Source organism: Salvelinus sp. IW2-2015, linkage group LG11, assembly GCF_002910315.2.
Source record: "Salvelinus sp. IW2-2015 linkage group LG11, ASM291031v2, whole genome shotgun sequence".
Classification (NCBI taxonomy): Eukaryota; Metazoa; Chordata; class Actinopteri; order Salmoniformes; family Salmonidae; genus Salvelinus; species Salvelinus sp. IW2-2015.
The window spans coordinates 27,112,797-27,124,814 of record NC_036851.1 but is presented as its reverse complement, the minus strand read 5'-3'; the positions used below and the strand labels follow the sequence as shown (position 1 = coordinate 27,124,814).

The 12,018-nt window shown below is 42.8% G+C and overlaps 1 long non-coding RNA gene across 1 annotated transcript; it reads right to left on the bottom strand.

The window, feature by feature from the left end:
- Positions 1-5,552: 5,552 nt before the first annotated feature.
- Positions 5,553-11,307, bottom strand: LOC111970092 (uncharacterized). The gene is made up of 3 exons (XR_011480575.1): positions 11,140-11,307; positions 10,753-10,863; positions 5,553-7,246 (listed from the first exon to the last, which is right to left on the bottom strand). It is a non-coding gene; the product is annotated as an uncharacterized lncRNA (long non-coding RNA).
- Positions 11,308-12,018: the final 711 nt, after the last annotated feature.

Below are 12,018 nucleotides of genomic sequence, written 5' to 3'. Positions count from 1 at the left end.
CTAACAAAACCCGCTGTTCTCCATGAATGGCGGAATTGTACCTAGGTAGCGTGGACTGGTCACTCTTTCTTTGAAGGGGGCTGGACCAGCGCTATCAGAATGACAGCATTGTCCACGGTCAAATTTACTTCTCAACCCCTACAAGCCCGTACACAGAGGGTCAAACATTCTTGCATTCTCTCGTGTGCGTCACTGAAACACTGTTTTTCTCAGTTCATCAAATTAATTCAACTATTTAAATTTTGGTATTCTGTGACAGACAGTGATGAACTGATGATTATCCTAGTAGAGGACCTGCATATGAAGATACTGTCTATATGTCATCATGATGGTTGTCGATTGAACAATGACTAGTTCACACACACACACACACACACACACACACACACACACACACACACACACACACACACACACACACACACACACACACACACACACACACACACACACACACACACAAATAAAAACACATACACACACACAGAGGGAGAGAGACAGGCATGTCTGTCTGAGTGGATGAGCCAGCTTAACAACTGCTCTCTTGAAACTGGCTCTGCCTGTAACTCCAGTCTGTGTGAGTGTGTTTGTCAGTGATTGAACAGACAGGCACTAATTTAAATCTTTAAGAGTGTATTGACGCACCCATGAGTCAATCTAATGAACATAATAAAAAAAATCCCTATCAAAATCCATTAGTTTAAGCTAGAGAAATTGGTCTGCGTCTCACATCCGCCAATGTCACCCTTATGCATCTGCCCTGGAAAGTGAAATTCCTGAGCTTTCTTATATCTCCTAGATAATAGGACACACTTAAAAACCTTATCCCTTATGATTGTTTAAAAACGTTTTTTTGCCATTTATGAATGTGTTAATCAATGCGTTTCTATGGGCTATAATATTTTATTCAATATTTTATCAAATCTTTTTTTAAATATATTTTTTTGATACGTAAAAGGTTCCTAAAATTCCAAATCATATATTTAAATGATCCATGGTATGATCATCTTGAAACAATTCCATATGTTAGCTTAGTAGAACCCCCCCCCCCCCTCCAAAACACCCCAAAATGTTCTTATTTGTGCCATTGCCATAAACCTACTGCTGTTATGCAATGTTAAAAAACGAATAGCAAATATCTCACTATAGCCAGAGGTTCTACCAGGAAGATCTTCTCAAAGATCTTATAATTTCGAAAAAGGACCTCTTGTTTAATCTTGGTTAACAGTGAGGTATGGAGTCAAATACAATAAACAAAGATAGACAGTTAAACACAAGCATGTAGGGGTTGTTTTACAATATCTTCATTCAGCTAGACTAAAGTTGCCTTCGTGTTAGGCCAGGCAATGAAACATTTCATAGGCATATGGCAATAACATTTTTGAAATGCGTGTGCCAGTGTGAGGTGTGCTGGTGAAGACTGACCTCATCTGGCCAACATGAAAAGATGCACAGGTTTATTACAGAAATTGCTTATTCATTATGTCCTGGCTCTAGGCGAGATGTGATGGAGCACTCTATACCAGTGGATCCCAACTCTGGTCCTTGAGTACCCCCAACAGCACACATTTTTGCCCCGGACGAACATACCTGATTCAACTCATTGAGGGCCTGATGATTAGTTGAATCGGTTGTGCTTGTCCAGGGCTACCATAACAATGTGAACTGTTGGGGGTACTGGAGAACCGGAGTTGGGATCTAGTGTAGATAGAGGGCTATAGCCAATAATACTCTGATTGTTGATTGTATGTCATCTACTTTAGTTTCATCTGACACCACATCTGTCAGATACATGTCAGTAACGTTCACACAGAGCCTATGAGACAGGTCATAGAGAAAATTGGTTTATTTTTCTTTGTTTTATTACATCACTTTACAGCTTTACAAGGTAGGGTGTTCATGACACCCCAGATACTTGATAATTCATCAATAAGTCACTAGGTAATTCATCAATTTCCCATTGATTATCATAATTTATGTTAATTTATGTTCACAGACAACATCACATTTTTGTACCCTTAACACCAAAAACCAACTACTAAAAATGAACCAAGCACACTCCTCAAACACAGGAACCCAAAGGAAGACAGAGGACAGAAACCCCTTGTTGACCAATTTTGCATTATGGAGCAAAAAACAAAACATTTCATAGAAGGTATATAAAAACTGTAGATTGGTTATACACTGCTCAAAAAAATAAAGGGAACACTTAAACAACACAATGCAACTCCAAGTCAATCACACTTCTGTGAAATCAAACTGTCCACTTAGGAAGCAACACTGATTGACAATACATTTCACATGCTGTTGTGCAAATGGAATAGACAACAGGTGGAAATTATAGGCAATTAGCAAGACACCCCCAATAAAGGAGTGGTTCTGCAGGTGGTGACCACAGACCACTTCTCAGTTCCTATACTTCCTGGCTGATGTTTTGGTCACTTTTGAGTGCTGGCGGTGCTTTCACTCTAGTGGTAGCATGAGACGGAGTCTACAACCCACACAAGTGGCTCAGGTAGTGCAGCTCATCCAGGATGGCACATCAATGCGAGCGGTGGCAAGAAGGTTTGCTGTGTCTGTCAGCGTAGTGTCCAGAGCATGGAGGCGCTACCAGGAGACAGGCCAGTACATCAGGAGACGTGGAGGAGGCCGTAGGAGGGCAACAACCCAGCAGCAGGACCGCTACCCCCGCCTTTGAGCAGGAGGAGCACTGCCAGAGCCCTGCAAAATGACCTCCAGCAGGCCACAAATGTGCATGTGTCTGCTCAAACGGTCAGAAACAGACTCCATGAGGGTGGTATGAGGGCCCAACGTCCACAGGTGGGGGTTGTGCTTACAGCCCAACACCGTGCAGGACGTTTGGCATTTGCCAGAGAACACCAAGATTGGCAAATTCGCCACTGGCGCCCTGTGCTCTTCACAGATGAAAGCAGGTTCACACTGAGCACGTGACAGACGTGACAGAGTCTGGAGACGCCGTGGAGAACCTTCTGCTGCCTGCAACATCCTCCAGCATGACCGGTTTGGCGGTGGGTCAGTCATGGTGTGGGGTGGCATTTCTTTGGGGGGCCGCACAGCCCTCCATGTGCTCGCCAGAGGTAGCCTGACTGCCATTAGGTACCGAGATGAGATCCTCAGACCCCTTGTGAGACCATATGCTGGTGCGGTTGGCCCTGGGTTCCTCCTAATGCAAGACAATGCTAGACCTCATGTGGCTGGAGTGTGTCAGCAGTTCCTGCAAGAGGAAGGCATTGATGCTATGGACTGGCCCGCCCGTTCCCCAGACCTGAATCCAATTGAGCACATCTGGGACATCATGTCTCGCTCCATCCACCAACGCCACGTTGCACCACAGACTGTCCAGGAGTTGGCGGATGCTTTAGTCCAGGTCTGGGAGGAGATGCCTCAGGAGACCATCTGCCACCTCATCAGGAGCATGCCCAGGCGTTGTAGGGAGGTCATACAGGCACGTGGAGGCCACACACACTACTGAGCCTCATTTGGACTTTTTTGGACATTACATCAAAGTTGGATCAGCCTGTAGTGTGGTTTTCCACTTTAATTTTGAGTGTGACTCCAAATCCAGACCTCCATGGGTTGATACATTTCATTTCCATTGATAATTTTTGTGTGATTTTGTTGTCAGCACATTCAACTATGTAAAGAAAAAAGTATTTMATAAGAATATTTCATTCATTCAGATCTAGGATGTGTTATTTTAGTGTTCCATTTATTTTTTTGAGCAGTGTATATAAGGCAACAAAACTCAAATTATTCAACACAAACAAGTAACATAGATGCTGTATGTATGTGAATACTGGACTGTTTGGTTTGTCTATGATATAATAGTGTTACATATTACAACACTCACCAAAAAGACAGTAACCTCTGAGTTCTGCTGGTATCAGTGGTGGTAGAATGGCTTACATCTGGACAAGCAACTAAATCAGACTGTTTGATGTGTTGATGAGTCTTGACAGAATAAAATCAGAGGGAGGTTTGAGGTCAGGTATTGTTCTAGTAATGCGATGAATATTCTCAGTGCATTCCATTTATACTGTCATTTGCTTTAGGTGTTAACAACATACTGTATCTGACAGGTCAAATAGAATACAACTCCTGAAAAATACAAAGATAAATGGTTTCACCCTGCTTATTTGTAAGTAACAAACTGTGCAAATAATTAAATATATTAAATGAGCATGTCAAATACATTGATACAGTCATGAATACATACATCAACAAACATCATATTCATATTCAGTCACCTATCAACTTGGACCCTTATGTCTTCCTCTGATCCAACTCAACACAGACAAAAGGAACTCAAGTACCAGCAATATGATGCAGTTTGTGACTCCTAACTAGGGCAGGCAGTAGCAGCTTGTGTTAGTGAGGAGAGGTGTGCACATCTTCGTGTATAAGTGTCTGAGTCAAACTGCAGGACATCACACATCTTACTACTTTGCTAAAAGAGACTCAGCAGTGATGCATCTCTTTATCCAGTTATGGAACACACTCTTGAGTGTGAGAGTAGCTGCATTTTAACTTTTGGCAATATAAGCATCCAGCTATCTATTGTGACCATCTATTACACCGAAATCAGTGCAGTTAGGCCATGCAGTGCTAGCACCATTAGGCAGGTTAGAGGAGACCAATCATAAAGYCCACATGCCCATAAGGAACTGTATATTCACCTGATCACAATGGAAACATGGGAGGGCATGCAACTACAAGACCTATCTCAGACTGATTTCTCCTATTACAAGGGAGCGAAGGCAGGAAAGAAGGCATTATCTTCTGGTTCTGGTTACTAGGAGCCCATGGAAATCTATCACTATGTGTCAAACAAATACAGCACAACACAGGTCACTACTTAAGGGAACAGAATAGAGTGTGTGAGCCAATGAGGCAGTGACAAGAAGTTTCAGACAGCCAATTACAACCAAGTATTGGCATGTGATGTCATGATTAGAGAAGTTTTGTTATATTTGTTGCATAAATCCACATACACCGCAAATCAAACACATGCCAGCACACACACACATTCTCATACAACACATATACACTCTCAAAGATACATACTTACACACACACACACTCACAGCCACACAAAGTGCAACACTGTTGCTCACAAAAGAAAAAGAAAGGAACAAAAAGCTTATAACAATCGATACAAGGTATGAGTGAAGTGAATAAAACCCTGTTTAAGTGGAGAAAATCCTCTGTTACTCCACAGGAAGGGAGAGAGGAGAGGACATGAAGAGAAAGACAAACCACTTCAACTGGATCAAAAAGAACTGACAGATGGAAAGTCAATGCGACACAGAAACATTCAAAAACCCATTTAAGGAATGCATGTTTAAGTCAAATTTAGTTTCAATACTGTATCTATACTAATATTCATCTCACCCATTGTCAGGAGCTAGACACAAGAACAGCAGACATGTGTGTTTGGTTGTGTACATTCTTGTTTGTTTGTATGCATGTAGCCTATGAGTAGTGAGCATATGGCATAAGTATGACATTTCAGGTAAGACCCAAAAGCAGACTGTGTTGAAGTAGCAATGTTTATTACGGCAACAGGGGCAAGCAAACGACAGGTCAAGGCAGGCTGGGGTCAATAATCCAGAGTGGTGGGGAAAAGGTACAGGACGGCAGGCAGGCTCAGGGTCAGGCAGAGATCGGTAATCCAGAGTAGGGGCAAAGGTACAGAACGGCAGGCAGGCTCATGGTCAGGCAGAGTGGTCAGGCAAGCAGGCTCAGATTCAGGACAGGCAAGGGTCAAAACCAGGAGGGCGAGAAAAAGAGAGACTSGGAAAAGCAGGAGCTGAGAACAAAAACGCTGGTTGACTTGACAMACAAGACAAACTGGCACAGACAGACAGAAAACAACAAATCAGGGCATGACAATAAGAGAGTCAGTAATCACTCAAATCCTCATCATCCAACAAACCACCAACCACTCAATACCCTGTGAAAGTGACGGCCACTTCCGCATTGCTTCCTTATCGTTTCCGCGCTTGAAGACCATTGCTACCATTTACACATTGGATACCATTAAAAAAAATACAAAAGTTTAAAAAAAATACAAGGCTGATGGGGCAGTCACTTCCTTGTTGCTTTCACAGCATATTGAAAAAAAATAAACAATGGCCTAACCTTAACAAAAAGCAAMCAAGCCAAACCCAAAATCCCCTCCCCCCCTCAGAACCTGACAAGCTCCCCAGTCCCCACACCCACTATCATACCACCCACCCCCAGTCCCAGTGGTGTTGTCCTGCCTGTAGTGCTGAGAGATTAGTGCTTTTTGAGGTCAGTTCTGTTTCGGTTCGATTATGAAAAAAGAATCACAAATATTTTTTTCATGAAATGCACTATGCATTATGTGGGTTGAATGCTGTAACAACAAAGAATAAAACAATTAATACAAGTCCCATGATGCTAGTGACTGCCCATTACTGCTTATTACTTATTAACCATCATTTAATCACATTACTTCACGTTAATAAAATATTTCAGTTGTTATTACATTTGTTTTATTTGATGACTTTATTATTTCATCCCAAGTCATCCTCTCATCTCTATAGAGCTGCTGCTTAAAGCTGTCTGACAAAATCACTATTTTAGTAGTTCTTCAAAGTAAATAAGGCATACTTTATGACTGCTGAATACCAACTATCAATCACTTAGGTCATGTATTTTCAGGTAGAGATACCTCACGAAGCAACTGCGCATTCTTCTGTCTCTTACATATTAGGCATAACAGAAACACATAGGCCTGCAATGGATTATGGTCTTTGTAGTTAATTATCCCTTTTTCTGCGCTAAACTATGTAGAACATTGGCCTGTTGGAAAATACAACTCCCTACTATATTGCACAGTTCGGGCTAGATCTGATTTATCTCCAGAGAAACTGCAGCGCAGTGTGCGCATTGAGCTCACAGGAAAAACCTGAATGAAATGGAATTCAAATAATTGAACCAAGGTTGGTCAATTAGTTGTTAGAAAAAAACAACAACTGACATTTCGGTTAATTGCTCAGCACTACCTGCCTGGTTCACCTAGTACCTCTCCCGCTTCTCACTTCTTGTTCTTCAGTTGGTTGGCCAGCCAGTTCAGTCCCTTGTAGAGGCTGTCCCCACTGGTGGTGCATGTGGCCTGGATGTACCTGTTACGGTGGCGCAGGGAGTGCAGGCCCAGCTTGTCTGTGATCTCAGCCGCGTTCATGGCATTGGGAAGGTTCTGTCAGGGGTCAAAGGTAAAATGTTAGCAAAAGCAGACATGTTGACCCCACAGTCATGACAGTTATGGGGACTAGGGGGTGATTGATGGGTTGAGTTCAAGTTTCTAGTTTGGATTAAGGTAATCTTTCATTAAAATTTTCCAAAATTGAGTAGCTGATTCGGTTCTGGGTGCCAAGATTAGGGTAAAGGAGATAGTAATTTAGCTAAAAGCTTAAGGTTAGAAGTTAGTCAGCAGCTTAGGTTTAATGTAAAACAGTTTGGATGGGCAAAGGGGGGTACTTGAAGCACGGCGTCCCTCAGCTCGTACTCTGCCAGCATCCTCACCAGCTCCTCCCTCGCCTCATTCACGCTTCAGTGTGTAAATCAGCTAGAAAGATGTGCCGGCATCGAGTAATTGTCTCTGGCCCCCCTCCCAGTTAGGGGGAGTGATGAGCTCTACAGCAGTCTCACAACTCAATCGCTGGTTGAAAGCTGTTTTCTGCCCCTCACAAAAKATAGAATTTGTAGATAGTTGGCCCCCTTTCTGGGACTCACCCACAAACAGGACCAAGCCTGGCCTGTTGAGGAGTGRCGGACTCCATCCTAGCTGGAGAGGTGCTCTCATCTTATCTACGAACATAGACAGGGCTCTAACTCCCCTAGCTCCACAATGAGATAGGATGCAGAACAGGCAGCAGGCTGTTAGCCAGCCTGCCATCTTAGTGGAGTCTACCACTAGCACAGTCAGTGTAGTCAGCTCAGCTATCCCAATTGAGACCGTGTCTGTACCTCGACCTAGGTTGGGCAAAACTAAACATGGCGGTGTTTGCCTTAGCAATCTCACTGGAATAAAGACCTCCTCCATTCCTGCCATTATTGAAAGAGATTGTGATACCTCACATCTCAAAATAGGGCTACTTAATGTTAGATCCCTCACTTCCAAGGCAGTTATAGTCAATTAACTAATCACTGATCATAATCTTGATGTAATTGGCCTGACTGAAACATGGCTTAAGCCTGATGAATTTACTGTGTTAAATGAGGCCTCACCTCCTGGTTACATTAGTGACCATATCCCCCGCGCATCCCGCAAAGGCGGAGGTGTTGCTAACATTTACGATAGCAAATTTCAATTTACAACAAAAAATGAAATTTTCGTCTTTTGAGCTTCTAGCCATGAAATCTATGCAGCCTACTCAATCACTTTTTATAGCTACTGTTTACAGGCCTCCTGGGCCATATTCAGTGTTCTTCACGGAGTTCCCTGAATTCCTATCGGACCTTGTAGTCATGGCAGATAATATTCTAATTTTTGGTGACTTTAATATTCACATGGAAAAGTCCACAGACCCACTCCAAAAGGCTTTCGGAGCCATCATCGACTCAGTTGGTTTTTGTCCAACATGTCTCCGGACCTACTCACTGCCACAGTCATACTCTGGACCTAGTTTTGTCCCGTGGAATAAATATTGTGGATCCTCATAATCCTGGACTATCGGACCACCATTTTATTACGTTTGCAATCGCAACAAATAATCTGCTCAGACCCCAACCAAGTATCATCAAAAGTTGTGCTATAAATTCTCGGACAACACAAAGATTCCTAGATGCCCTTCCAGACTCCCTCCACCTACCCAAGGAGGTCAGAGTTCAAAAATCAGTTAACCACCTAACTGAGGAACTCAATTTAACCTTGCGCAATACCCTAGATGCAGTTGCACCCCTAAAAACAAAAAACATTTGTCATAAGAAACTAGCTCCCTGGTATACAGAAAATACCCGAGCTCTGAAGCAAGCTTCCAGAAAATTGAAACGGAAACGGCGCTACACCAAACGGGAAATCTTCCGACTAGCTTGGAAGGACTAGTACCGTGCAGTATCAAAGAGCCCTCACTGCTGCTCGATCATCCTATTTTTCCAACTTAATTGAGGAAAATAAGAACAATCCCAAATAMATTTTTGATACTGTCGCAAAGCTAACTAAAAAGCAGCATTCCCCAAGAGAGGATGGCTTTCACTTCAGCAGTGATAAATTCATGAACTTCTTTGAGGAAAAGATCATAATCATTAGAAAGCAAATTACGGATTCCTCTTTAAATCTGCGTATTCCTCTAAAGCTCAGTTATCCTGAGACTGCACAACTCTGCCAGGACCTAGGATCAAGGGAGACACTCAAGTTTTTTAGTACTATATCTCTTGACACATTGATGAAAATAATCAAGGCCTCTAAACCTTCAAGCTGCATACTGGACCCTATTTCAACTAAACTACTGAAAGAGCTGCTTCCTATGCYTGGCCCTCCTATGTTGAACATAATAAACGTCTCTCTATCCACTGGATGTGTACCAAACCTTGACCCAGAAAATATAAAAAACTATTGTCCAATATCGAATCTCCCATTCATCTCAAAAAAAATTGAAAAAGCTGTTGCGCAGCAACTCACTCCGTTCCTGAAGACAAACAATGTATACGAAACTCTTCAGTCGAGTTTTAGACCCCATCATAGCACTGAGACTGCAGGTAAATTACCTTTTAATGGCGTCAGACCAAGGCTCTGCATCTGTCCTCGTGTCTCCCGACCGTCCTGTCTAAGCCTCCAGTATTTATGCTGCAGTAGTTTGTGTCAGGGGGCTAGGGTCAGTCTGTTATATCTTGAGTATTTCTCCTGTCTTACCCAGTGTCCTGTGTGAATTTAAGTATACTCTCTCTAATTCTCTCTTTCTTTCTCTCTCTCGGAGGACCTGAGCCCTAGGACCATGCCTCAGGACTACCTGGCCTGATGACTCCTCGCTGTCCCCAGTCCACCTGGCCGTGCTGCTGCTCCAGTTTCAACTATTCTGCCTGCGGCTATGGAACTCTGACCTGTTCACCGGACGTGCTACCTGTCCCAGACCTGCTGTTTTMAACTCTCTAGAGACAGCAGGAGCGGTAGAGATACTCTGCATGATCGGCTATGAAATACCAACTGACATTTACTCCTGAGGTGCTGACCTGTTGCACCCTCGACAACCACTGTGATTATTATTATTTGACCCTGCTGGTCATCTATGAACATTTAAACATCTTGGCCATGTTCTGTTATAATCTCCACCTGGCACAGCCAGAAGAGGACTGGCCACCCCTCATAGCCTGGTTCCATAGGTTTCTTCCTAGGTTCTGGCCTTTCTAGGGAGTTTTTGCTAGCCACCGTGCTTCTACACCTGCATTGCTTGCTGTTTGGGGTTTTAGGCTGGGTTTCGGTACAGCACTTTGTGACATCAGCTGATGTAAGAAGATTTTATAAATAAGGTTTTATAAATAAATTTGATTGATTGATTGACTCGCTCCCTGTCATTACTATCCACCACCAAGATCAGACCTGAGAGAGAGGATTGAGAGCGAGAAAGACAAAGCAAGAGAAAGAGAGAGAGAGAGAGATGAAGGGTGTTCACATAGTGTTAGGTTCATAGGGGGAATGTCATTGCCAAAGTTGAACCTAAGGGTCATCACAATATTTCAGTGAATGGATGTTTGAATGTAGCTCACCCTGTGTGTTCTGGAAGTAGCGTCTCCAGAGTGGGCGGATCTTGTCCTGGCCGTCCACGTCCCATACGATGAAGCGGATGTTCTTGTAATCCACTGTCTCCACATTAAACCCTATGGGGAGGAGCACACTACAGTAGTAACACTACAGCCTTATTGTAAACTAACATTCAGCACAGTATGGGCCATTCCATACTCCATACACCTGACAGAGCACCCGATTCAGAGATGAGGTACAGTAAGTGGGGAACTTGGACTTCAGTGTAAACCGTTCATTGAAATACATGTAGGTGTCCTCTTATCCACCACTAGCATGTATGCCTCTGTGTGCAAGAGAAAGGCGGAGTGTGTGAGAGTTTGTGTGTCTGTACTGTGTGTCTGAGTACATACCAATATTCCCTATAAGACTCTTTAGCAGATTCCCAAAAATATTCCTCATGATGGCGACAGCTTGGCTTTCCTCTCCTCCCATGGTTCTGAGAGTGCTCTTGGATTGGGTTAGGATTTGATGGCAGCTCCCAGCGAATGGCTGACTGGCGTTCAGGAGGGAGGGCTGAGAGAAGCAAATACATTTATTAAATGTTAAACTTTTCACCAGGGTAACCAATGTAGATCAGGTTGATGTACTGTGTATGCAGAGGAGGAAAGATAAAGTAAACTACACTTTTTTGATGGATCAATAGAGACAAAGATAAAGCAGAATCAAACACAGTACATCAGAATCCAAAACACTTTTCCCAACCAGGCAGATTTGAAATCACAAACACACACACTCCCACTTTTCAAGTCATTGAAGATCTTTAATTGGCTTTATCTCACAAAGACACAGAGACAGACAGCTAGAGACAGTCTCGCTCTCTTTTTATTTATTTCACCAAATTTTTACATTCTGTCATAAAGATCATATATTCAACTTAACAAAAAAAGTTMAATAAAAAAGGACCATAGTAAGTGCCAAATAAGGTAACAAAAGGGTTGACTATTTCATCTTTAATCATCCATAAATCCCCCTGTGACAGGGGGAAGGAAGCTTGGTGTGTGCCACAGGGAGAGGCAATTGAATGGAAGCTTCACATCTATGGGTAACAGTTGACGTGTTATGCACTCTACACGCTCAGTTTTTCATCACAAAACTGCCAAAGGAGTAGAACCAGCTCACCTGCTTTAACATTATAATTTGACTATTAGATGTTCAATGTTTCTTTTTGAAAAAATGATTTAAAAGGAATAGAAGGAATAAAACAAGAGTTCATTTTGCGTTAACAGGTT